This window comes from Chenopodium quinoa, unplaced genomic scaffold, assembly GCF_001683475.1.
Source record: "Chenopodium quinoa cultivar QQ74 unplaced genomic scaffold, ASM168347v1, whole genome shotgun sequence".
Taxonomy (NCBI): Eukaryota; Viridiplantae; Streptophyta; class Magnoliopsida; order Caryophyllales; family Amaranthaceae; genus Chenopodium; species Chenopodium quinoa.
Window position 1 is genome coordinate 5128570 of NW_018742914.1, and position 24474 is coordinate 5153043.

Genomic DNA, 24474 nt, shown 5'->3' on the forward strand with positions numbered 1-24474 from the left:
CCATAAACCCTAGAAATAAAACTATTCAAGCATAATTAAATCTAAACTAATCAAATCAATAAAGCAAGACATAATGAAAGAATTAAATAAAATAACTGAAATTAAAAGAGAAGAAATTGTTATCAAAAGAAATCTGGATTAATGAATGGAATTAAGAACAACGTTGAGAGAGTTTAAGAGAGAGAAAAATATTCTAAGTAGAGAGAGAAAATCTAAAAGAGAAGGCAATCAAAATCACGTACAAAAATCGTACTTAAACATCCCTAAAACAAATCCTTAAACGAAAACTAATCAGGTCTCTAAAAAACACGCGCCCGATCGGGCCCGCCTTTTTTTCCTACGCCCTTGCTGGTGTGCCGTGCCCAATCGAGCCTACGCTCACCCGATCGGGCACACCTTTCTTCTTGGTGCTGCTTCGTGCGCGCCCGCTCGATCGGGCGTATGCTTGCCCGATCGGGCCCGGCTTCATCTTCGAGGCTTGGATTTCGATTGGGCTCGATTCTTCGGCCCAATCCGGATTTCCTCTTCGGGTCTTGAATATTCGATCCGTATGCCTCAGTATCACATACCGAGCCCTTAATCACCGGCTCTCACCGGTCCTGGGCTTCAAAAACGGTCGTGTCCTTCTAATGCTCGTAGTTGCTTCGTGAAAAACCTGGAAAACGCTCCAAGTGTGCAATTTCCTACAAAACTCAAACAAAACTACAAAAACACTAGAAAACACAAATTAGTAATAAAAGTGGCTCTAAAGAGCCAAAAACACCAGTAATTATGACCATGGGACGGGGGTAAAACACTATATAAATTGGACATATCAAACTCCCCCAAGCCAAACCTTTGCTTGTCCCTAAGCAAAGAGCTCATCAATGAACATATAAAACATGCCTCATCCCAATAAACAAAATCAAGCACAAACGATTCAAGGCAAATCTAATGAACATGCTTCAATGTCAATCAATCTCATTCATCTAATCATCCTTCCTCCCCAACAATTATCAAGTAGATCAAACCACATGAGCATATAGAATTCAAGACTATTGCTCACACACTCAACTCTCATTTATGTGGCGAGTAAAAGATGTACTCGATCGCTCTCCAACCAACCCCTTTATTTGTGAACAATGCCCTCCCAACTCACATTCTCGTGTGTTTAAAACAATGAACGCTCAACTTACTAGTCGACTCGAAATATGTCAAACCATAACTTGCATTGATAAACAACACTTTCACATTCATACAACTCTTATGCACAAAGGTCGGAAGGTCTTTAAAGCTTGTAATGTAAGACTAGGGTAAAGGGTAGGAAATATTTAGGAAAATGTGAGAGTAAAGCCATGCTTAAGGGAGCCATATCCTAATAAAACCCAAGGTCACAACAAGTGATGACCAAAACATCTCCAATCATAACTCAACTCCACAAAAGTTCACCAAACAATCATATACACAACACAATCCCAACACTTACATATTCACTCCCAAAATATGATAATAGGAAATAGAGTGAATTAAAACAAACTATGAAGTACTTATTCTTTTTTTTTTTTTTTTTTTTCAAACTTGAACTTTTTTTTTTCTTGAGCAACGTTCAAATAGAACATTTGAACATATGAAACAACTTTTTTTCTTTGCTCTTTTTTTTTTCTTTTTAACTCATATTGGAAATTTTCAACTTTGAAACACAAAACATCAATACTTTCCAATCAAAATATCAAAGAACAATCACTCTTCTTTTATTCCCACATTGTGCAAAAAAGTGCACATCACAACTCCCTCACCTCACCAACTAATAGCTCCCCCAAGCCAAGCTTGGGACTAGTAACCAATGGGGCTCACATAGGCTTGTAATGTGGCTAAATAAACAATAAAAGGGCACAAGCAACAACATGGGTAACAAGAAGGGAACAAATGTATCTAATATCGTCTGAAGGCTACCTAGGAGAACAAATGTCTTCGTCCTCCTCAATGTGCATAATATTGAGTCATATAAACATTACTAATAGTTGCAAACCAATACTCAAATTCCTTGACATACCAGGAACTATCACACATTCCTAACCAAATCAACTAGTCAAACACTATATTCACAAATAGTTGGCAAAATTGACGCATGTTTAGGAGTCCAAATAATTAAAATTCAAATCATGATTAACAAATTCACAAAGCTCATTATCGTATACCAAGAATCAAAACAATATTTTCCAAGTATGGGACACAGGGAAGCATGATTTACAATTCATTGGAACGTATTTTTAAATTTTATTTATTTTTCAATTTTTTTTTATATTTTTTCATAAAGGAAAGCAATAAAAACTACACTAGAAAGCAATAAAAATTATACTAGAAAAGCAATAAATAAAGAAAAGAGAGAAAGAGTTACCATATATACAAGAAATCTCTCCCAAGCCAAATCAAGCAATGCCCTCATTGACTTGGGAGGGTAGCTAGGAGAAGCTACTCCTCATAATCATCCATTCTCTCGTAGCCTCCTCCATAACTCGAGCCGGCACCACCCTGGCTCGTTCCAGCACCACCGTAGCTCGAACCACCTGCAAAATAGTTAGGATCTACATTTCCCCCCATACCCCCAAAAGAAGCATCACCCCCATATCCATGGACTGAAGAGTAGTCCACATATGTACCAAAAGCTCCGGGGGTGGAATACCCTTCTTGAGGGTATTAGAACCAGTCGGGAACTAATGCCTCGGGGGGAATAGCCCCTCGGCGTGCATAGTCATCTTACATTGGGTATAAACCCCTCCCGAGGTTCCTCTCTACGTCACCCACCCGCCTATCCAAAGTGCCTAACCTAGAGTCTAGGTTTTGCACCATGCCCTCAACTCTCCCTTGCCCCCTCTCAATACGGTCAAGTTGGCTTCGAAAAGCTGAAAAGTCATAAGGGGCATGAGGGTCGATGTTATAATCGATGGAGGAGGTAGGCATGCCATAGGTGAAGGGTTGGGGTGGTGATTGGTAGTGTGGTGAATGGTGTTGAGGGGAATGGTGGGGTTGTGGTGAAAGGTGAGGTTCTTGAACCTCGCCTTGACCGTTTATCTCGAATGTGTAAGAAGGCTTCCCCTTCTCAAATTTGGTCAAGGCGGGGTTGGGTAGGGTAAAATCTTTGCCTCTCCTACCCGATTCCCGGTGGACTATCCACCAAGTCTCACCGCCCAAGGGTTGCACCCAGTTTAGGCCCCCTAAGTAAGCTAGGTCCATGAGGGTTGAACCCACTACTTTCCTATGCCCGGTTGGGTTCCATCCAGGTGTTTAATAGCAATATGGGTCACCAACCCCCCAAAGTAGATAGGCGCCCTAGACCTACCCGATTCGGCCGCATTGGCCGCCTTTTGAAAGTGTTGGGCTATCCTATGTGGAATGTTTAATTTCTCGGCATTAGGAATCATATAGGATGCCAACAATTCAAGTTCATCCCTCCTCACATTTGCCGGTTCATACCTCCCAAAAATTGTGAGGCCGACAAACCTTTGCCAAAACTTTGGGACGGGATGTTGAATCCATGTCCCTTTGGCGTGTTGGAGGTTAAGCAAACCCTCCCCGGTGAGTCTCTTGTAGACCACGACAATGTGGTCTTGGGAGGGTTCGATAGGTTTGTCCGATTTTAGCTCAAACAATTTACCAAATTCTTTTAGAGTTAATTGCACGTCATTGTTTAACAATCGGAATTGTACATGAGTGATTAAAGCATTCATTTTAATAACATTAAAACTAGAAATAAATTCTAATGTCAAGTAATCATAAGTATCATGATGCATTTGGAAGAAACCACTCATGCCTATACCTTTAAATAATTTCTCTACGAGTTTATCAAGACCTAGTCTAGACAATGTAGGATGATGAACGAAACGAGTGGAGATTACCTGTCTCTGGATGAGGTTGAGCATCCTTTCCCGTTGTTCCGTTGAGGTGATAACAACCTCCTCCCATCCCGGTATTTGAAGCTCCGGGTCATCCATTGGTTGTTGTTGCCACGAACTTTCACCCCTTTGTTGTCTAGATCGTTTGGAAGCCATTGGTAGTAAGAAATTTGGGTATTGAAGCTTTCTCTCTCTAAGGGTTTTAAGAAATTTTGAGAGAAAGTGGGAGAAAGTGGGCGGAAAATGTAGAGGAAAGTGTGAGAATTAAGAATATGTAAAAAAAATTTAGGTTTTAATGGATGAATTTGAGAAGATCTTGGAAGGAAAGTGAGGTTGAAGGTTTGAAAATGGAGGTTTTAGAGAGAGAAAGTGTGAATAAAGAAGAAGAATAAGAAAGAAAAAGAAAAGAAAGGGGGAGAAGGAGGATTAAGTCCTCCGGATTTTAGGCGCGCCCGATCGGGCGAATATGGGTATTATTGGATATGTGAAATGCGCGCCCAATCGGGCGACCTCCGCCCGATCAGGCGCGAACTCGAACCTCAAAATCGCCAGATTTCTCGCCCGATCGGGCGAGCTTCGCCCGATATTTCTTTTCGTGGCACTCGATTTCTCCAAATTTCCGCCCGATCGGGCAAAATTACCCTTGATTTTCTTCATTACTTGCGCGCCCGATCGAGCATGCCTCGCCCGATCGGGAGATTATATGCTCCGATAAAATCCATATTTCACGCCCGATCGGGACTCCTTGCCCGATCGGGCGAAATTATGCTCGATTCTGACCTTCAGGTGCTCGCCCGATCGGGCCCGTACCCAAGCTGGAGCTTCTCTTTTCTTCACCTTTTTCTCTTGAAAACTCCGTGCTTTATGTTCTAAAACCTGTACAAAACACTTATGAAAGGTAAAATTTCACTCTCCTCACCTCTATAAATAAAATAAAAAATAAAAATATAATGAAAAACTAGTCTAGAATGCAAGAAATACGGGTTGCCTCCCGCAAAGCGCTGGTTTATCTAGGTCCCGCACGACCCTCTTACCACATTGAAGCTCAAAATGAATCGGAACCGCTTAGGTGAAGTAATTCAACTGCACCGATCGTAGCCCCCTCATGATATAGCTTGAGTCTTTGGCCATTAACCTTGAACTCGTTACCATGTTCATCGAAAACCTCCACATAACCAAATTTATTGGCCCTTTTTACAGTAAAAGGACCCGACCACCTTGACCTCAACTTTCTTGGGAATAGTTTAAGTCGAGAGTTGAACAACAACACTTTATCACCCTATTTGAATTCTGTCGGAAGGATCATCTTGTCGTGCCTTCTCTTTGTCTTCTCCTTGTAGACACGAGCACTATCATAGGTCGTCAACCTAAACTCATCGAGTTGGTTAAGTTGAAGTAACCTCTTTTCTCCCGGTAATTTGGCATCCAAATTGAGCTCCTTAATAGCCCAATATGCCTTGTATTCTAATTCGACCGGGAGATGACATGCTTTACCGTACACAAGTCTATATGGAGTAGTACCTATAGGGGTCTTGAACGCAGTTCTGTACGCCTAAATGGTGTCATCCAACTTATCACTCCAATCTTTCCTTGAATTTGCCACCACCTTCTCTAGAATGGCCTTGATCTCACGGTTAGAAACTTCAACTTGGCCACTAGTTTGGGGATGGTAGGCTAAACCTGTCCTATGGTAGACACCATACTTTTTGAGGAGGGTGTCTAACTTCCGCTCATGAAAGTGAGATCCTCCGTCACTGATTATCGCTCTAGGCACGCCAAATCTTGGAAAGATGGTCTTCTTGAAAAGTCTATGGACCACCTTGGCATCATTAGTAGGAGTAGCGATGGCTTCAACCCACTTGGATACATAGTCGACGGCGACAAGTATATAACGGTTCCCTTTTGAAGAAGGGAACGGTCTCATGTAATCAACACCCCAAACATAAAAAATTTCAACTTCTAAAATTCCGGTTTGAGGCATCTCATGCCGCTGCGAGATATTGCCAGTCCTCTGGCAAGAGTCACAAGCCTACACAAAAGTGTTAACATCCTTAAACATTGTAGGCCAATAAAAATCTGACTCATTGATCTTGGCCACCGTTTTAGTGGGACCATGATGTCCTCCATGTGGTGAGGTGTGGCAACTAGTAAGCACACCGTGAACTTCCCATTCGGGAACACACCTGCGAAATAATCCATCTGCGCACTCACGAAACAAAAAAGGATCATCCCAAAAATAATGTTTAACATCAGAAAGGAATTTCTTTTTTTGTTGGTAGGACAAGTCAGGAGGTAAAGTACCACCCACTAAATAATTAACAAAATCGGCATACCATGGGTGTTTCTCTACAACTGCATATAGATTGTCATCAGGGAAAGAATCATCTATAGGAAGAGAATCCTTACCCTCATCATACCTGATACGAGACAAGTGGTCTACCACTACGTTCTCTGCTCCCTTTTTATCTTTTATTTCAATATTAAAATCTTGGAGCAAAAGAACCCACCGGAGTAGCCTTGGCTTTGATTCCGCCTTAGCTATCAAGTACTTCAACGCTGCATGGTCAGTAAAAACAATGACTTTAGAACCAACAAGATATGATCTAAATTTTTCTAAAGCATATATAACAGCAAGAAACTCCTTCTCCATAGTGGCATAGTTGACTTGGGCTTCATCCAAAGTTTTGCTTGCATAATAAATAGCATGCAAAACCTTGTTCTTTCTTTGTCCGAGCACGACTCCTAGTGCAAAGTCACTTGCATCACACATGATCTCGAAAGGGAGATTCCAATCGGGAGCGCATACCTTGTTCTTTCTTCGAGGCTTGGATTTCGATTGGGCTTGATTCTTCGGCCCAATCTGGATTTCCTCTTCGGGTCTTGAATATTCAATCCATATGCCCTAGTATCACATACCGAGCCCTTAATCACCAGCTCTCACCAGTCCCGGGCTTCAAAAACGGTCGTGTCCTCCTAATGCTCGTAGTTGCTTCGTGAAAAACCCGGAAAACGCTCCAAGTGTGCAATTTCCTACAAAACTCAAGAAAAACTACAAAAACACTAGAAAACACAAATTAGTAATAAAAGTGGCTCTAAAGAGCCAAAAACACTACTAATTATGACCATGGGACGGGGGTAAAACACTATATAAATTGGACATATCATCGGTTTTCAAAATTATCATGATTTTAATAAGTTTGACTGGTTTTTAATTCATTATATGACATATATCATATGATTTATTAAAAAACAAAAAAAACCACCGGGATGCCAAACGAACCCTTAGTTTTTTTTTTCGAGAATCCATATAAAAGCTTCGGCATGTTGGTCTTGTTTTGGTGAGAAATTAAAACCAATTATTATTGTATATTTTCTCATCTATGACTTTTTATAGGCATTTGGCACATCAAATTTTGTAATTCATTATTGACCTATAACGGATCTAAAGGTTGGTATTAATTTTGACGGATTAACACTTGCCAAAAAGGGTTTCATTTTGTTAAAATGTGTTGAATACACTTGATATAAAGGAGTTCTATAATGGATTAGACTAGAGCAAAGAAACTAGTTTGATCTTCGGATCGTGAGATTTAAAAATCAGTCTTCAGTTCTGCCCGGTTCAAAACCTTTAAATACGTATCTTAGACCGGATTTTTTTAAAAAAATATTATGAATAAAGCTACTATAATATTTAATTTTTTATCTTTAATGTGCTATAAAAATGTTAATATTATGAGCTATCTCACTTGTTTCATAATATTTACAACACTTTGACCAAACACTTTTAGTCAAAGTGTTGCATTTTTTTTTTTTTTTTGGAGAAGGAGAAGGGCAAAGCCCCAAGCTAAGCAAACAAACATTAACAGCAGAAAAACAAAAGCAAAACAGAAAGAAAAGAAAAACAAAAAAGGAAACTAACAGCAATGCCATAAGGGCACAAAAACTAGAAGATCTTAGTCTTTGGCACCATACGAGGTAAAGCCACATGACAGGCTAAAGTCGTAATCACCCAATCAAAAATAATACCTAAATCCACTAGCTATGTAGATAGGGAAAAAGGGTCGTACCACATGGAAACGAATTAATTTATTCCTAATTAATTAAGAGTAATCTAAACTATCAAGTAACCAATTTGTTGTTGTAAAAAGAAACTATACTAGAGATCAAGTTTAAGGAGAAAATCAATAATAAGGAAGCCTAGGGTCACAGGTTCACCAATAATTAATAATCCGGGGTAAAACAAATCAACCAATAATTAACATTGCACATATAACATGATTAACAGGCTCTCACAATTTATTAATCAACGAAGACCTAACACGCTCTCTCGCAATTTACTAAGTCTAAGTTCCTATTGAAAATAGCCTTTAATATCAAATTAACATCTGCTTGATTCATCAATTTAATATTGCTATACTTTTACAACCAAATCACATTTGCTCGATTCATAATCTAATTGTAAGAATTAAAACAATTCAATAAGAAATTATCATGCAATGTCAATAATCAATGATAATATATAAATTAGCCCTTCATATTAATTATGGATTCCCCAAAACCCTAGAATTAAAATACTCACACATAATTAAATTTAAACTAAATAAAGCAATTAAAGGAGACATGATGAAATAAAGAAATAGAAATACTGAAATTAATAAAGAGGAAAATGTTACTAAAGTTATCGTAAACAAGGAGTTGAATCAAGAACAAAGTATGAAGTTTGTATAGAGAGAGAAATAAACTAAGTAGAGAGAGAAAGTCTAAGAAGAGAGGTAAAACAAATTAAAACCACTCAATCGTACCTATACAAAACCTCTAATTATTCCTAATTAGAAACTAAGTAATCGTTGAAGAAGCCTCCCCAGAAACACGAGCCCGATCGGGCGAAGGGCCGCCCGATCGGGCGCGCCTTTTTCTTCGCATCCTGCTTCTGGGCAGCCGCGCCCGATCGAGCTAATGCTTACCTGATCGGGCCCAGCCTAAATTGGAACCTTGGACTTCGATTGGGCTATTTCTTAACCCATCTTCGGATTTCCACTTAGGGTCTTTAACCATTTGGCCCAATGCTCGTATTTCACATGTCGAGCCCTTAAACATCGGCTTGATAACTCTAACCGGCCTTGGGCTACAAAAAGCGGTCGTGCTCCTCCAATGTCCGTATTTGCTCCATAAAATCCCGAGAAAATGCTCCAAAAGCGTACTTTCCTACCAAACTCAACTAAAACTACAAAAACACTAGAAAACACCAATTAGTAATAAAAGTGGCTCTAACGAGCCAAAAACACTACTAATTGTGACCATGGGACGGGGGTAAAATACCATATAAAATAGACATATCACCACACCTCCCAAGTCCTCCAATAAAATGGTATGAAGATCCCTCGAGATCGCCTCTAAAAGCTCAAGGTTTTATGTTGTCATTACACCATTGTTCGCAAGCAAATCTGTAGCCCGATTAGCCTCTCTATAACAATGCGAAATCACAACCTTTTAATCTTTATGAGAAATCAAGGCCTTGCATTTACTATTCATGTGAATATAGGGAGAGTTAGTGGGGATATCGTCCACCCACGAACATTTGGGCTACTACCTCCGAGTCAATCAAAAGGTGCACTTTACGATGTCCTCCATTCTAAGAAACCATCAAGCCTCTCATAACATCCACGAGCTCAGCCTTTGTACAAGTACAAATCCCACATTTTAAGGTAAAGCACTCAAATAACTCACCATTACTACCTCTGATCAGCCCTCCAGTCTCTGTTGCACCCGGGTTGCCCCTAGCTGCGCCATCAATGTTTAGCTCCCAACCAACATTCGGTTTTACCCACCTGATGAAGACTTGATCCCTCCTTCTTTTTCCTCCTTGCTGTAACAACAACTCACCCCTCTTAATTTCTTCTTTGATTAGTCTTACACAAGAAAAAATGAAGCCGATGTAATTGATCGGTATATTCAGCTCATCAGTAAAAGACCTCTCATTTTTCCATCTCCAAACACCCTTGGCCATTCTTCTCCTTGCACTAAGTCTCCCCCCTCTACATAAATTAGTTGTACTTAAGTTAGCTTGCACACCGAATTTTCTCCCCACTTTTTTTTAAGCAGTGGAAGTATTATATTTTAGACATTCAAATTACTCTTAAACAAGGGAGACCTTACTTTCACACGCATGAAAGCAAACGACGTGACGGGGGTAACCAAATATACCAGCTGCCAGTCCCTTATTTTCCTTAAAAATAGGAATAAAAGGATAGTTCAATACAAATTCTCGCGCAACAAGGCAATTGAGAAAACCGAATTCGCCCCAACCTCGAATTCGGATTTTCGAAGGACACGACCCCCAACCCATGGGGGAATCACAGCCACAGCGGAGGAACGAAGCTACAACTTGTGAGTGAGAAACTTGTTTCGAACGACGGCTACTATATTCTTAGAGTAGAGTGAAGCATAAATGCCCTCACCCGGGAGGCTGCGGTCAAGATAAAGAATAGTACGACATTCTCGTACATTAGTCGGTAAATCTTAGACCTTCTCAGAAAAGAAAAGGTGTAAAAGAGGTTAAGAATTCGTTCTATTCTAATAGAGAAAATTAGTCCTTAAGCTTTAATAAGCGACTTCATACCTCTTTATAGGTCGGTCAGTCTCAATAGTAGATGAAGAAGAGTCCACTGATCATCAATAAACCATGCATTTTCTTCTTCTTATTTTTTTTTCTTTTTGGCAGAATTCTTTCTATTCTAATAGAGAAAATGAATCCTTATGCTTTAATAAGCGACTTCATACCTCTTAACAGGTCAGTCAGTCTCAGTAGTAGACGAAGAAGAGTCATCAGTTAACCATGTATTTTCTTCTTCTTATTTTTTTTCTTTTTGCCATAATGTGTTAAAATTTTAAAAGTACAGAAAAAATTGAAAAACTGTTCAAATAACCTGTCTAAGTCTGGTCCAAGAAAAATCAATCTTGTTCTCCAAATTTTGAATTTCAAAATTTTTAGTGTTTAGTCTAGTCTGGTTTTGTTTTGGATCGGTGAATAACCTTACTTGATATTACCATTTTACAATGTGTATATTGAGTACATGATATATAAAACGACACTGATAACTCTAATCTCCTTAACTGATTTTTTCAAGATAACCCATCTTCCTCTAACAAATATGGGTGCTCTTTCTTGAATCCTAACATTAAATTGGTATTTCATCAATTTAATTAACCCTTTTCAATTTATTTATTGATTTTTTTTTGTACAATGATATCGATTAACTTTTATGTACAAATCCCCAAGATTGGCATATGAACTCATTTCAATAATATTGATATGAACTCATCTTCAATAATATTGTTACAATAACTGAAAATAGAATATGTCATCAATTTCAAGGAAAGTAGGTAATCGATACATTTTGTTGAAATGACACTTATATTCACGCTTGTTAATAACGAGTATGATAAGATCTCATTGCATTAACAAGATAAGTCGTAACATATCAATTTATTTTTTTTAAAAAAAACCTCAATATAATATTATGTAATAGCTAGTACAATCAAGTAAATTTTAATTTAATTTATAATATAAACTTATAATATTATTAAAAGCCAAAGAGAAAAAAATGCTACTGTCATGTGTAGTGAAGGGAAATTTAGCCAAGTGTTTTCGGCAGTCGGAGACGAGTTATAGGGGGTTTGTCAATGGGAGAGTAGGGGTTACGTGCATGGGAGGGTTACGATTATTATTAAAGATAAGGTATGGCTGATGTCGGCGACCGAGGAAGGGGGTCTGGCTAGGTGTGGGTGGCTGGCGTGGGAAAGGTTTTTTTTTTTTGTAAAGTTTTTTTAGACTTATCACGTGCTGACACGTGTCTTGCTAAATCGCTAATAGTATATCGGTTGAGACTGTAAGAGACAAAGTGCTAGCATAGTTGAAATTATTAGATAACTAGATTAGAAGGCACGGTAATTTTCACTTTATTATTAGTTTAACACTACATTCAATTATACAAAATTATCTAATTACAAAATAATAATAAAATTATATCATATTAAAGAAAATAGTGGAGTATTACATGCACAACTAATAAGAATAATTACGGATTACATCATAAAGTTATAGGTAGGAAAATATAAAGATATAGTATAAAATAAAAGAATAATATTTTTGTTGAATGTGTATAAATGAAATATATATAATTATAAATACTAATGAAAATATTATTGTATTGTATTGTATTAAATATATATTCTCTAAGAAGATTTGGCAAAATAAATATATATATTTTGGCGAGAAATTTTTAAAAAGGATATGAAACATGTCATTCCTGATTTCATCTTTAACATCAATATGTAATAAATTATAGTTATAGTTATAGGTTTCAGTGTTAGTGATCAATTTGATGCAATATATAATATAAAAATATTTTTCTTTTAAATCTATCTATCTATCTATATCTATACTAAAACAGAGGGCACTCAAGCTACAACTTGACACGTGTCACTCTATAATTAAAATATTTCCCGCTCATTTTCCACCCCTAAATATATCAACTATATATTATTGTGATATTGCAATTCACTATAAATATGTATATATTCTTATTAAACGGATTCATTTTAGTATTTTTTTCCTATTTATGATGATAATAATATCATATAATTTGGATACAATTATTAATTCATAGAGTATATAAGAATCATTTATCTTTATTCTCAAAGATGCATATAATTTAATTTCTTAATTTCAATAACAAAGAATCCACGTTAAGATATGGAGTATAACCTTTTTTTTGTTTTTTTTTTGTTTTTTTTTTTAAATAATTTTGTTGTACACTTTGAAGGAAAATTCTATCATCAATGATACTAAAATTCCAATTATAAGTTTAACTTATGTTATAAAAGATGCTTATATTTTTATCACAGTATATAAAATGTGCATATAATTTGATTATCAAATAATGCATTTTATAATCGTATATATCATGGAGGATCTCAATATTAATTTACGTTTGGCAGCAAAATTTTATATCCTATAATAACTTTTATAATTATATATACATGTGGTTGCTTGTACATTTATCAAACAAAATAATTCTTATATATGACACTAACCGAGTAACATTGTTATACTGATTGAGTAACCCCTATAATAACCTTGACTGAGTAATCCTTATAAAATTGACGAAATAATCCCTAAAGCCACATATAAAAGTTGGTGTATGTGGTTTGTATTAAAATAGACAAAAGTACACATGAAGGGCAATGTACTTTTTTTTGGGTGTTCTACCCAGTTCACCCTTTGGGCTAATCCGGATTCGGGGATCAGTTTTGGGTGGTTAGGTTCCAGTCCCCTCCCAATTGTTATTGCGGGGGATCGAACACAGGTCCTCCCTACCAAGTGTAGTCCCAATCACCACTACACCAACATCCAATTAGTATGAAGGGCAATGTACTTTATTCATATCTTTATGTATAGTGAAAATTTCAGCCTTATTCATATCTTTATTTCTATTTTATATATTCAACAACAACGAATTGAAAATATTAATTAAGTTATGTGGTAAGTGAATACACATTATCGTGAATAACATTGTCATGAAATTATAAATAATCAATTAGTGTAAAAGAACTTCACTTTTATGCATTATTCTAATTATTATATACATCAACCTTTTGTAGTAGGCCACACTGTGTGGCAGGGGTTACTCGAATTATTTTGTTAGGGGTTACTCGAGTTATTTAGTTAGGATTACTCGAGCTAATCGGTCAGGGGTTACTTGAGGGGTTCGGACAGGGGTTACTCGAGGGGTTCACTCGGTCAAGGGTTACTTGAGGGGTTACTCGGTCAGGGGTTACTCAAGTTATTCAGTCAGGGGTTATTTAAGGAATTCGGTCAGGGGTTACTCAAGTAATTCTGTCAGGGGTTACTTAAGGAGTTCGGTCAGGCGTTACTCGGTCAAGGGTTACTTGAGGGTTCAGTACGAGGTTACTTGAGGGGTTCGGTGATGGATTAGTCGAGGGGTTACTTGGTCAGGGGTTACTTGAGGTGTTACTCTCTCAAGTAACCCATGTGATGTGTCTATTTTATATAGTATTTTACCCCCGTCCTTTGGTCATAATTAGTAGTGTTTTTGGCTCTCTAGAGCCACTTTTATTACTAATTGGTGTTTTCTAGTGTTTTCGTAGATTCGGTTGACTTTTGCATGGATTTATGCTTTTGGAGTATTTTCCCGATATATTTTGGAGCAATCACGAACATTGGAGAAGCACGACCAGATTCTATAGCCCAGGGCCGGTTAGAGCCATCGAACCGGTGATTAAGGGCTCGACATAGGTGATACCGGGGCATTTGGCCCAAGTGAGCCGCCCGGCCAAAGAGGCTGGCGCTCGGAGGCGCGCCCGGCCGGGCGGGAGAAGTTAAGGCTGGCGCCCGGTGAGCGCGCCCGATCGGGCGCGTGTGTTTCTTAGGAGACGATTAGCATCGTTTTAATTTGTTTTAGTTTAGGATTTTGTACGGAGTATAAATACTCCTCCGTAATACGATTTTATCTCTCTTTTTCCTCTCTCTTCTTCTTTTTACTTTTACTTTACTCTGTTAATTGTTCTCTTAGATTTTCTTCCTCCTAAACCTTTGTTCTTAATCTACTCTTAATTCTAGATTTATTTTGGTAACGATTTCTCTTCTCTTAATCTTAGTTGTTTATTTTATTCCTTTCATGATGTCTTGCTTTATTGCTTTGATTAGTTTAACTTCTACTATGTGTGAGTAGTTTTATTTCTAGCTAGGTTTTATGGGGATCCATAAATAATATGAAGGGGTAATTTATTGTTGTTAATTATCAACGCTAGATTAATTTCCTATTGATTGATTTAATGCTCTGTGACTAGATTAGGCCTGACCTTTTATGCATGAGTTTGACAACATTGATTCGAGATTTGAGAGATGAGAATTGATGTTTAGGTCTAGTTTCAATAGGCAGGTTAATTTATAAATGGTTAAGTCGAGGTTCGAGAGATGAGATTTAATACTGGTAGATTAATTCTGTGATTGTAATACGTAGCGAAAGCCCTTTACAATCTGGTTAATTGATGCATTGATGATTGACTATTATTGATTATTGGTATTGCATGATAATTTCTTATTGAATTGTTTTAACGTTTTACAATTACGGCTTGTAAAAGTATAGCAATATTGAATTGATGAATCGAGCAGATGTTAATTTGATATTAAAGGCTATTTTCAATAAGAACTTAGATCTAGTAAATTGCGAGAGCCTATTAGATCTATGTTGATTAATAAATTGCGAGAGCATGTTAATCGTGTTATTTATGCAATGTCAATGATTGATTACTATGTTTTACCCTGGAGTATTATTTATTGGTGAACCTATGCCCTAGATCATTTTATATATTGTTTTCTCCTTATTCTTGATCTCCGTAGTTTAGTTTATTATTCAAATATAAATATTGGTTACCTCATAATCTAGATTATATTAGTTAATTAGGAATAGAAAGATCCGTTTCTCTATAGATTCGACCCTACTTCCCTATCTACATTAGTTAGAGGATTTAGGAATTACTTTTGATTTGGGGATACGACTTTACCCTTTCAAAATTTGGCGCCGTTGCCGGGGAAACGGTTTTATTTTTATTTCTGATTGTTTTTGTAGTCTAGATTATTTCCCTTTTGTCTCAGAGAGCGTTAGTTCTCTGAGACAAATCTCACATTTGCTTCTAGTTTTTGTTTATGCCCAGGTGTTCCAGATCAGGTTACATCCCATTCGATCCTGAGATCGAACGTTCCTTCCATAGACAGAAAAATTTCTACAAGCAAATCCTGGCAGATTCTGGTGATAATAACAATAATCACCGCAATCCTCCGACTAGTTCTAGCGATTCAGAGACATCATCAGACGCAGAATCAGAGATGACGGCTTTAAAGAAGCTTAGTGATTATTCACAACCAAAGCTTACGGATTTTCCACATCTCACCCCTACTCCGGCTCTTGATGGGGTTCAATTTGAAATTAAACCTCAATTTATAACGATGATAGAGAGGAAGAAATTTAGTGGAGCCAAGGGTGAAGACCCGAATCTTCACATTGCCGACTATTGTCAATATTGTAACACCATCAGACAAGTCGGGGTCACTCAAGACCAAATCAGGGAGATTCTCTTTCCCTTTTCTTTAACTGGAAAAGCTAAATTGTGGTTTAATGGCTTAAATAGAACTGCACTTGGTATAACTGACTGGGAAAATCTTGTTTTGAATTTCTATAACAAGTATTATCCTGCAGAGAGAACAGCCGTACTATGGAGTGCAATCCATAACTTTGCCCAAGAAGCCGATGAGTCTTTATATGAGGCTTGGGAGAGGTTCAAGGACTTACAAAGAGAATGCCCTCACCATAATTTAGCGCAATGACAGTTAATCCAAGCCTTTTATAACGGCATTGGAAATTCCTCTAGAATAATTTTAGATTCTGCAGCTAGTGGGAGATTTATGCATCTTAATGTTGATGATGCAGGTCAGGTTATTGAAGACATGGCGATACACAATTCCCAATATGGGAACCCTAGAGGATTTGCTAACAAGGGGAAGCATAGTGTCGACTCTGTATCCTTTTTGCAAGCTCAACTGACCTCTATTTGCCAAAAATTAGATAATATGAGCACTGCTAATGTAGCTAATGTTTCTGCAATTAATAATAATTCTAATGAGGCTTTCTGTGAAAATTGTGGTATTGTAGGTCATTGGAAGCAGGTGCAGGAGTTCCGTGGAGCAAGTTAACGCCTTTCAAGCCTATAGGAAAAATAACCCATACTCCAACACCTACAATCCTGGGTATCGGAATCATTCGTACCTTTCCTACCGGAGTACTAATGTTCAAAATCCACCACCACAAGAACCACAGGCGCCACAACAACATCAACAGAAATATTATCATCCCAATGCTAGCCAGAAGAACCAACCACAACAATCCTCCTCATCTTCTGACCCTTCTCTGGTGGAAATTAGAGCAATGTTGGCTAATATGCAAAAGCACATGGAGAGTAGAGATGCGACAATTGATCAAATTCTAGCGCATAATAAAATTGTAGATAATCAAATTGCGCAACTCTTTGCTACCCTACAAGCCCGCCAACATGGAGCTCTGCCGGCACAGCCGACTAGGCCTACGGATCAAGCATTTGCAATTACTCTAAGGAGTGGTTCAAACTATGAAGGGCCCTCTATGCCCAGAGTTGATGAACCTGTTTTATTAAATAATGCTAATCTTGATTCCGTTAAACCAAACAATGTAGTTGATAGCCCTGCAGGGCTAAAGGATAGTACTAACATATCTAATTCTACATTTCAGGGTACGACTCCAGAGAAGGTGACTACTCCAGATAAGAGTAATAATGCTCCAAAGCCAATTATCAAACTTCCATTCCCCAATCGTCATTGAAGACAAACTTGGATAAGCAGTTTGGTAAGTTCCTGGAGGTGGTAAAAGATTTGAAGGTAACAGTTCCCTTTACTGAATTAATCACACAAATCCCCTCGTATGCAAAATTTATGAAAGAAATATTGACGAGGAAAAGGTCTATTAGTGAGGTAGAGACAGTAGCTTTCACTGCAGAGTGTAGTGCCGTACTTCAAAATAAGTCTCCACCTAAATTAAAAGATCCAGGTAGCTTTTCTATCCCTTGTCATATTAGCAATCTCTTGATTGATAATGCATTATGTGATTTGGGTGCAAGTTTTAGCGTCATGCCATTATATGTGTGTTCTAAGTTGAATATGAGTAAATTAAAAGCCACCAATATAACTCTACAAATGGCCGACCGTTCTTTCAAATACCCCTTAGGTGTTTTATAGGATGTCCCTGTTAGAGTAGGTAAATTTTATATACCTGTAGATTTTGCTGTTCTTGATATGGCTGAGGATATGCAAACCCCAATTATTTTGGGTAGACCATTCCTTAACACTGCAGGAGCAGTCATAGATGTAAGAAGTGGTAAGTTAACATTATCAGTACGGGATGATAAAGTTATTTTTAATCTGAATAATGCCCCTAAAAGCTCCATGACTGAGGATAAATGTTTCAGTGTTAATGTGGTTGAAAATTATTCTAAAAAGCCCCAAGCTCTTGAAAAAGATCCCTTGGAGGCGGTATCTTGTGTTGCATCCTTTTCAGATGAGATAGACAAATGGCAGAAGGAATTCGATGCAATAGAAAGAGCACTCTACAATGTTGGTCTTGGTTTTGAGGTTGACAAGGTGGAACCGATCAAGCAAGTTGTGCGATTTGACCCTACGGTAAGTGTTCCGCCAGATCGAGTTGCAAGTGTTGCATGCAAGGAAAATTTGAAGCAATCCTCGATCAAATAAGGATCTTTAGTGCGTAGCATTGAAGATCCACCATTCCAAGTCAAGGAGGATCCACCAGATAAGGTGATTTCGCGTCCCACAGGGTATGTCAGGAAGCCGCATCGCAGCCTAAACACCGCTAGACCGGGTGAGAAACCACCCGATCAAGTGTTAGGCCAAGGGTCCTAGTTATTGTACTTGGTAAGAAGGTCGTGCGGGACCTAGATAAACCAGCGCTTTGCGGGAGGCAACCCGTATTTTTAATGCTTTTTAGACTAGTTTTTCTTTCCTTTTTCTTATGAGAGGAGAGATGAGGGAATTTAATGAGTTTTATGAGTGTTTGTACAGGTTTGAAGGAAAAGAGTTAGTCATTAATTAGTTTATTTATTCTTAACACAAGTCAAACAAACGGTTAAGAAAACATAGAATATATGCACAACAAATAATGCACAATTAGTCAAGTCGGCACAATATGATGCAATGAGTTCGCAACCTAACCATGGCTCTAGTTCTCTAAAGTTTGGGATATGGTTTAGTCAATAGAGGGTCCATGGTTAATTGTCCGGATGCACCGCGCGGAAGCCTAACCGTGAAGGGTTGGAGCGAGTGGATGGGACACCGCGAGTTTTAGAAAAAACACGCTTCCATGGTTTGGTGAATTCAACATCTCGGATGTACCCTTTGTTGCACGGAGCGTTCAATCGGGTAGATGGAGCATGAATTCCCATAGGGTTATGTCCATATGTAGAACACATATGGGTTTCAGAAAAGTGAGAAAAAATTCAATCAGGAAGTAGGATCGAGCAAACAATACGAAAAACTCGTCGAAATTAGAACGCATATTTCTGGCTCGGTATTGGGGGAGGTTGGCGCCAGCAATCAGAGACTGGCGCCAGCTTTTAAATGTAGCTCCTGGCACCAATACTGGTGTCTGGCGCTATGGTTAAAATGCTGGCGCCAATGCTCTGGCCCTTGACGCTACTTCCCACATGCCTCAGCAGATTTCTGTGCTTGATAAAATTTTCCAGTTTCGCGCGGTGTTATTTCAGTCCTAGTTGTGAAAGATATTTCTCAAATTTCCTACGTGTAAAATCCTATGTTTTTAACTCATTACGGATGGTCTTTCCAATGAGATCTTTTTTTATGCATATGACAATAATGTTAATCAAAATTACGCACATGAAATACTTAGAACGTTTCGAGTCTCATCCACTCATTCTAAATCATTGCCGAAACAAATTCAGGAATTAAAATAGAAATCCTCCCCAGTGGAGTCGCCAAAAACTGTGGGGAATATTTCAAGCTTTAATCCCACTAGCTTGAACCCCACTGTGATCATACACTAAAGTACGGTGGCGTCCAAAAGGGAAGAAGATAGAGCAATAGAGTCGCCAACAAGTTTTAGGAACTTGTAAACCGTTCATAGGATGAAGGTTACACCCCTTAAAGATCCAAGAGATCGTCAACTCCATAAGGTCTTAAACCAAATAAGGGTTCGGGGATGATGGTACAAATCCAACCTAAAAGAGATTGAACCTGCCCTAATAATAGGCCTCTACTTTATTCTGATCGTATTCATGTGCGCTTTTTAATTAACATGCAATCAATAGGATTAACCCTAAACCTGTTTATCTATGTTGGTTGAATATAATGCACAAACAAATCTATTATTGGCGATCACTTGAAATTATAATCAAATTAACCCTAAACAAGATTATTAATATCTTATTAAGCGTGATTACAAGTACCAATTCCCTTTAAACATGCATAAAAGGTGTGATCAAGCAATAGAATATAATCAAGCAACATAATAATAATCAATAATAATCATGATAATAAAAATATAATCATCATAAATAAAATAATCATCATCAAAATAATAATAATAATAATAATGTTCATAATCGTCATAAATTATAACAATTATAATCATAATCATGTTCATGTTAATATTAAAGCATAAATAATAGTAAGATCCTAGGCATGATACTAACAAGATTAATAACAAATCTTAGCATGTCACTAAGCAATAAAAATCAAATCTTTAACTATAACATGATACTAACAATCATAAATATTAGGAAGAACATAGGAAGCATCGTAACAATCATATTTAATATATTAAAATTACCCTAGACATGATACTAGGAATATCATAATAACAATGTAAACATGATTTCTACATCATAACATCAATAAAAACCATTAAAGCACTTACTTTGATGCCTCGTACCTCTTTCTAATAACAAAATACACACGTTAGTAACTTCAAGGAAAAATAATAATCAAAGAAATTAAATTAAATAATTGAAAGAGAGATTTGGGACCAAACCCTCAGAAATTAAACCTTTCACGTGTAGGGCGAAGGCAACTTCGAATATGGCTAGGTGTTTCTAGATCTAATGAATGCGGAATTTTGTATTTGAGAAGGCTAGTTTAGAAAAAGAGAGAGAAAGAGAGAGAATAATCAAGAAAATCTTGATGAGAGTTGGTGAATTGAAATAAGAATTGATGAAATTTGGTTATCCAAAACGGAGTTTTTAATACGTAATTTATAGAGAAATCAGCCAAAAAGATAAAATATCAAAACAGAGTCTTTGGCGCACGCAAAACGAGGTTGGCGCACGCAAAACAGAGCTGGCGCCAGGCGCCAATGACTAGCACCAGGCGCCAATGGCTGGCGCCAAGCGCCAGGCCTGATTCTAGGCGCTGATTACTCGTTTTTGTTTTTATCATATCTTTTGATTCGGAAGTCCAAATAAGGCATATAATATGTCGTTGAAAAGATCTTAAGATCTAAATTACAACCCAATTAGAATCAGATTAAAATATTTTGTAGATATAAAGATATGGCCAAAATAGTGGAAGGGTGTCAGTTTTGGATAAAGTTTCATGTCTCATTCATATCTTTTTCGTTATAACTCGGATTTAATATTATAATATATCATTGGAAATATATTTCAAGATCTATCCAACCATATAAAATTTGGATAAATATTATGAGGCACGAAAATAAAATCTGAATATATTCCACTTCGTACAAAACAAGGATTCTTAAAAGGAGTAGTTTTATTCAATTTCAAACTCTTTAAAACATAATTATCAATTCTAACTCCATTAGGATTTAAAAGAACCTCCTAGAGTATTCTAAAAGACTATAATCAATCCTAATAGATTTAGGAATGATAATTAATAATAGGTCCTCCTCTAGATCATTGGGCCGCATATAAAAACCAAATCGGGCCTAGTTTAGTATTTTGGCCATAACTTCCTCGATATTCATCGGAATTAAGCTTATAATATATCGTTGGAAATTTCTTTTCAAACCCCATCCAACTACACTATTATTGGACCCATATCATGGACCAACCAAACTGGATTAGCTGTTTTCTTAAAATAAAGTTTTCAAAAACAGGGAGAAGAGAAAAGAAACAAAACTTTCCGCAACACTAGACCTTTCCACACTTCGTTTCATTCGTTTATGATTCGACGTGAAAGGCACTCATCACCGGGTTTGGTTTTGGGGAGACACAAATGGGTGTCTACAGAAGCCCCCACTTTGACTGAGTTTGGAGAAACGCAAGTTTGGAAAACAAAAGTCAAAGTATCGATAGGGACGGAGAATGATTCAGAACGTTCTGCGATCCTAAATCACTCTTGTAACGCCAATAACTGCAAACTAGCGTTAGTTAAACAGATAAAAGAGTTAAGAAACGCGTACCTTGCACCGTCGAGCACACGTCTCTGAAAGTAACCGATTTGCTGCCGCTTCCTTGTTTTGATGACCTCCTGTAAGCTAGAGAATGCCATCCCGCTCGAAAACCGCTACGCCCGTAACTGCTTCCAAATTAGAAGACTGCTTTGCCTGAAACGACCTTCCTCCGCTATGATAATATTCCACATCCAAGGGAATACTATCGAAGATTATTTCTCTCGAAACAATCCTCATTCGCATTGATAACATTCCACGTCCAAGGGAATACTATCGAAGATTGCTTCTCTTGAAACAATCCTCAGTTGTTTGTGACAACTCTCCACAATTTAGGGAACACCATCTTGCTGCTTGTTTTGACGATCTTTCGCAATCTAGGGAACGCCGTCGATCAACGTTGCTACATCTCGAGCCTTTTCTTGAATCATAGTGACAACCTTTCCAATCATAGCAAAAGTCGTCGAAGACCGCCTCATCATGAACCGCCCTTCTCATATCTTGGTGACAACCTCCACAATCTTAGCGAACGCCTCGAAGACCGCCCATCTCGTGCTATCTCCTCAAATCTTGGGTGACAACTTCCACAATCTTAGCGAACGCTGTCGAAGACCGCCCATCTCGTGTTATCTTCTCAAATCTTTGGTGACAACTTCCACAATCTTAGCGAATGTCGTCGAAAATAACTTTACTTGAAGTCATCCTCAGTTGTTGCGATAATATTCCGAAGAAAATTACCGAAGACCAACACTTGTCAATCTTTAAAGCTCGCTCGAACTTTGCTTCCGCTATGCCTGTACGTCGGCACTTTCGTTGCTCTGAACCTATACGTCGGTGTCTTTTCTGCTTTTGAGCCAATGCTTAGGCGCTTTAAGCTAAGTGAGACGATCTTTCATCAGGTCGATCACTTATTTGCTGTCGTAATCAAACCGACTACTTAATCATGTCAAATTGCTTATAGGGGCTAACTGGCGTACCAAGGAACCCGAAATTGCTGTATGAGGTCGAAATCACCTTTCTGAGAGGCTTCGAGCTCTGTCGCTGCTGAGATATCTCTGGCGCCAAGAATTGGAGTAGGGTCCTCCCTATTCTGCTGCACCTGTATTTATTTTGACCATAGAACTTTGCCAATCTTTTCAATTATCTTAGGGTTGACCTAAGGCTTAGCATTGCTTGACTCATTGACTTGACACGACTCAAGGCATAAACTTGACTCGATGATTGACTGACTCGAGGTTGACTCGACTCGAAGTAAAATGACACGTGTGTTAGACTCAAATCAAAGTGATATGACACGTGTGTGCATAGTGGTGACTCAATGTGACTAAAAAATGCAAAAATAAAAAAATTTCCGTCATTTTTGTGGAGGGTACCGACTTTCTCCCGAAAAATAAAGACGCAAAAAATAATCGAAGTTTTGAAGATGCATGTTGAACGAGCTTAGTCAAATGCCTTTTGATACTATCTCTCAAGGTGCAAGGATTAATCCATCCTAGGCTATCTCAATTGTTGACTCAATGATGAAGGTATTTGGGTAACTTAGGCGCGGAGGCTAAGTACTTCATACTTCGTGATGCAATGACAATTGTGATTGATGAGTGATGTTGACATGACAAGGCATGCTTCAGCGTTGTGATTTCATGACAAAGGGTTCCTAATGGAAGATATATTTGGTCATTTATCTGTGCAGTGTGTGAAAGTGACACTAAAGCTAAGCCACAAGAGCTAAGTGTGTGGAAAAAAATATTATTTAAAAGAGTCAAATGGTGGTGGCTCTTAGGCTAGGTAAGCTAATGATGTAAGGATCAAGCCCCCAAGTCTAGCTCTAAATGAATAGGGATGAGCATAGGAAATCCCTTGACATGATCATGGTGTAAGTGTGTGAACGTGATTATGAATGCATTTTTATTACGGCCGCACCTCGATGTGAGGTTGCCTACGTATCCGTTAAGAATCAGGCCGAACGTAGCTCTAGCCGAACCTCGCACAAGTGTGTATACCTCAAAAAGGTCTTTTTAAGGGTTATAACGTGGTTAGGCTAAAGGTTGAAGAAGAAGGGGATAAAAGGCTCAAGACCCTAGATAAGCCCCCAAGGTGTGCAACCTTGCTTTTGAATCTTTATATTTATGCTTGAGTTCCTACTCTTTTTTAGCTCTCTTTTATCTTTTGCTTTAGCATCCATTTTATTTTTATAAGTGTAGGCAATCCCGATCATGCAGTCTATCACTCACTTGGCATTCATGTTTCCCAGGCACGGTACCGAGCACTCGATAAGAGACGCAATCTGAGACGTGTTCTTATCGAAGATATTTTCATATCAAAGACATTGGAACACTTTCCCTTTTTGTACACTTTTATTTATTTTTTTGCTATTTTTGCTATCTTTTGAATTACTCAAGCCTTTTTAGAATTGCATAAGTGACACACCATCCCATACCAAGGTTAGGTTGATGTAGGTTGAAAAAAGAAAGGTCTATCGTTAGACGAAGCTCAAAGTGGTTTATGAAGAAAAGATTGTAAATTTGAAAGGTGAAAGGAGATATGATGTGGCT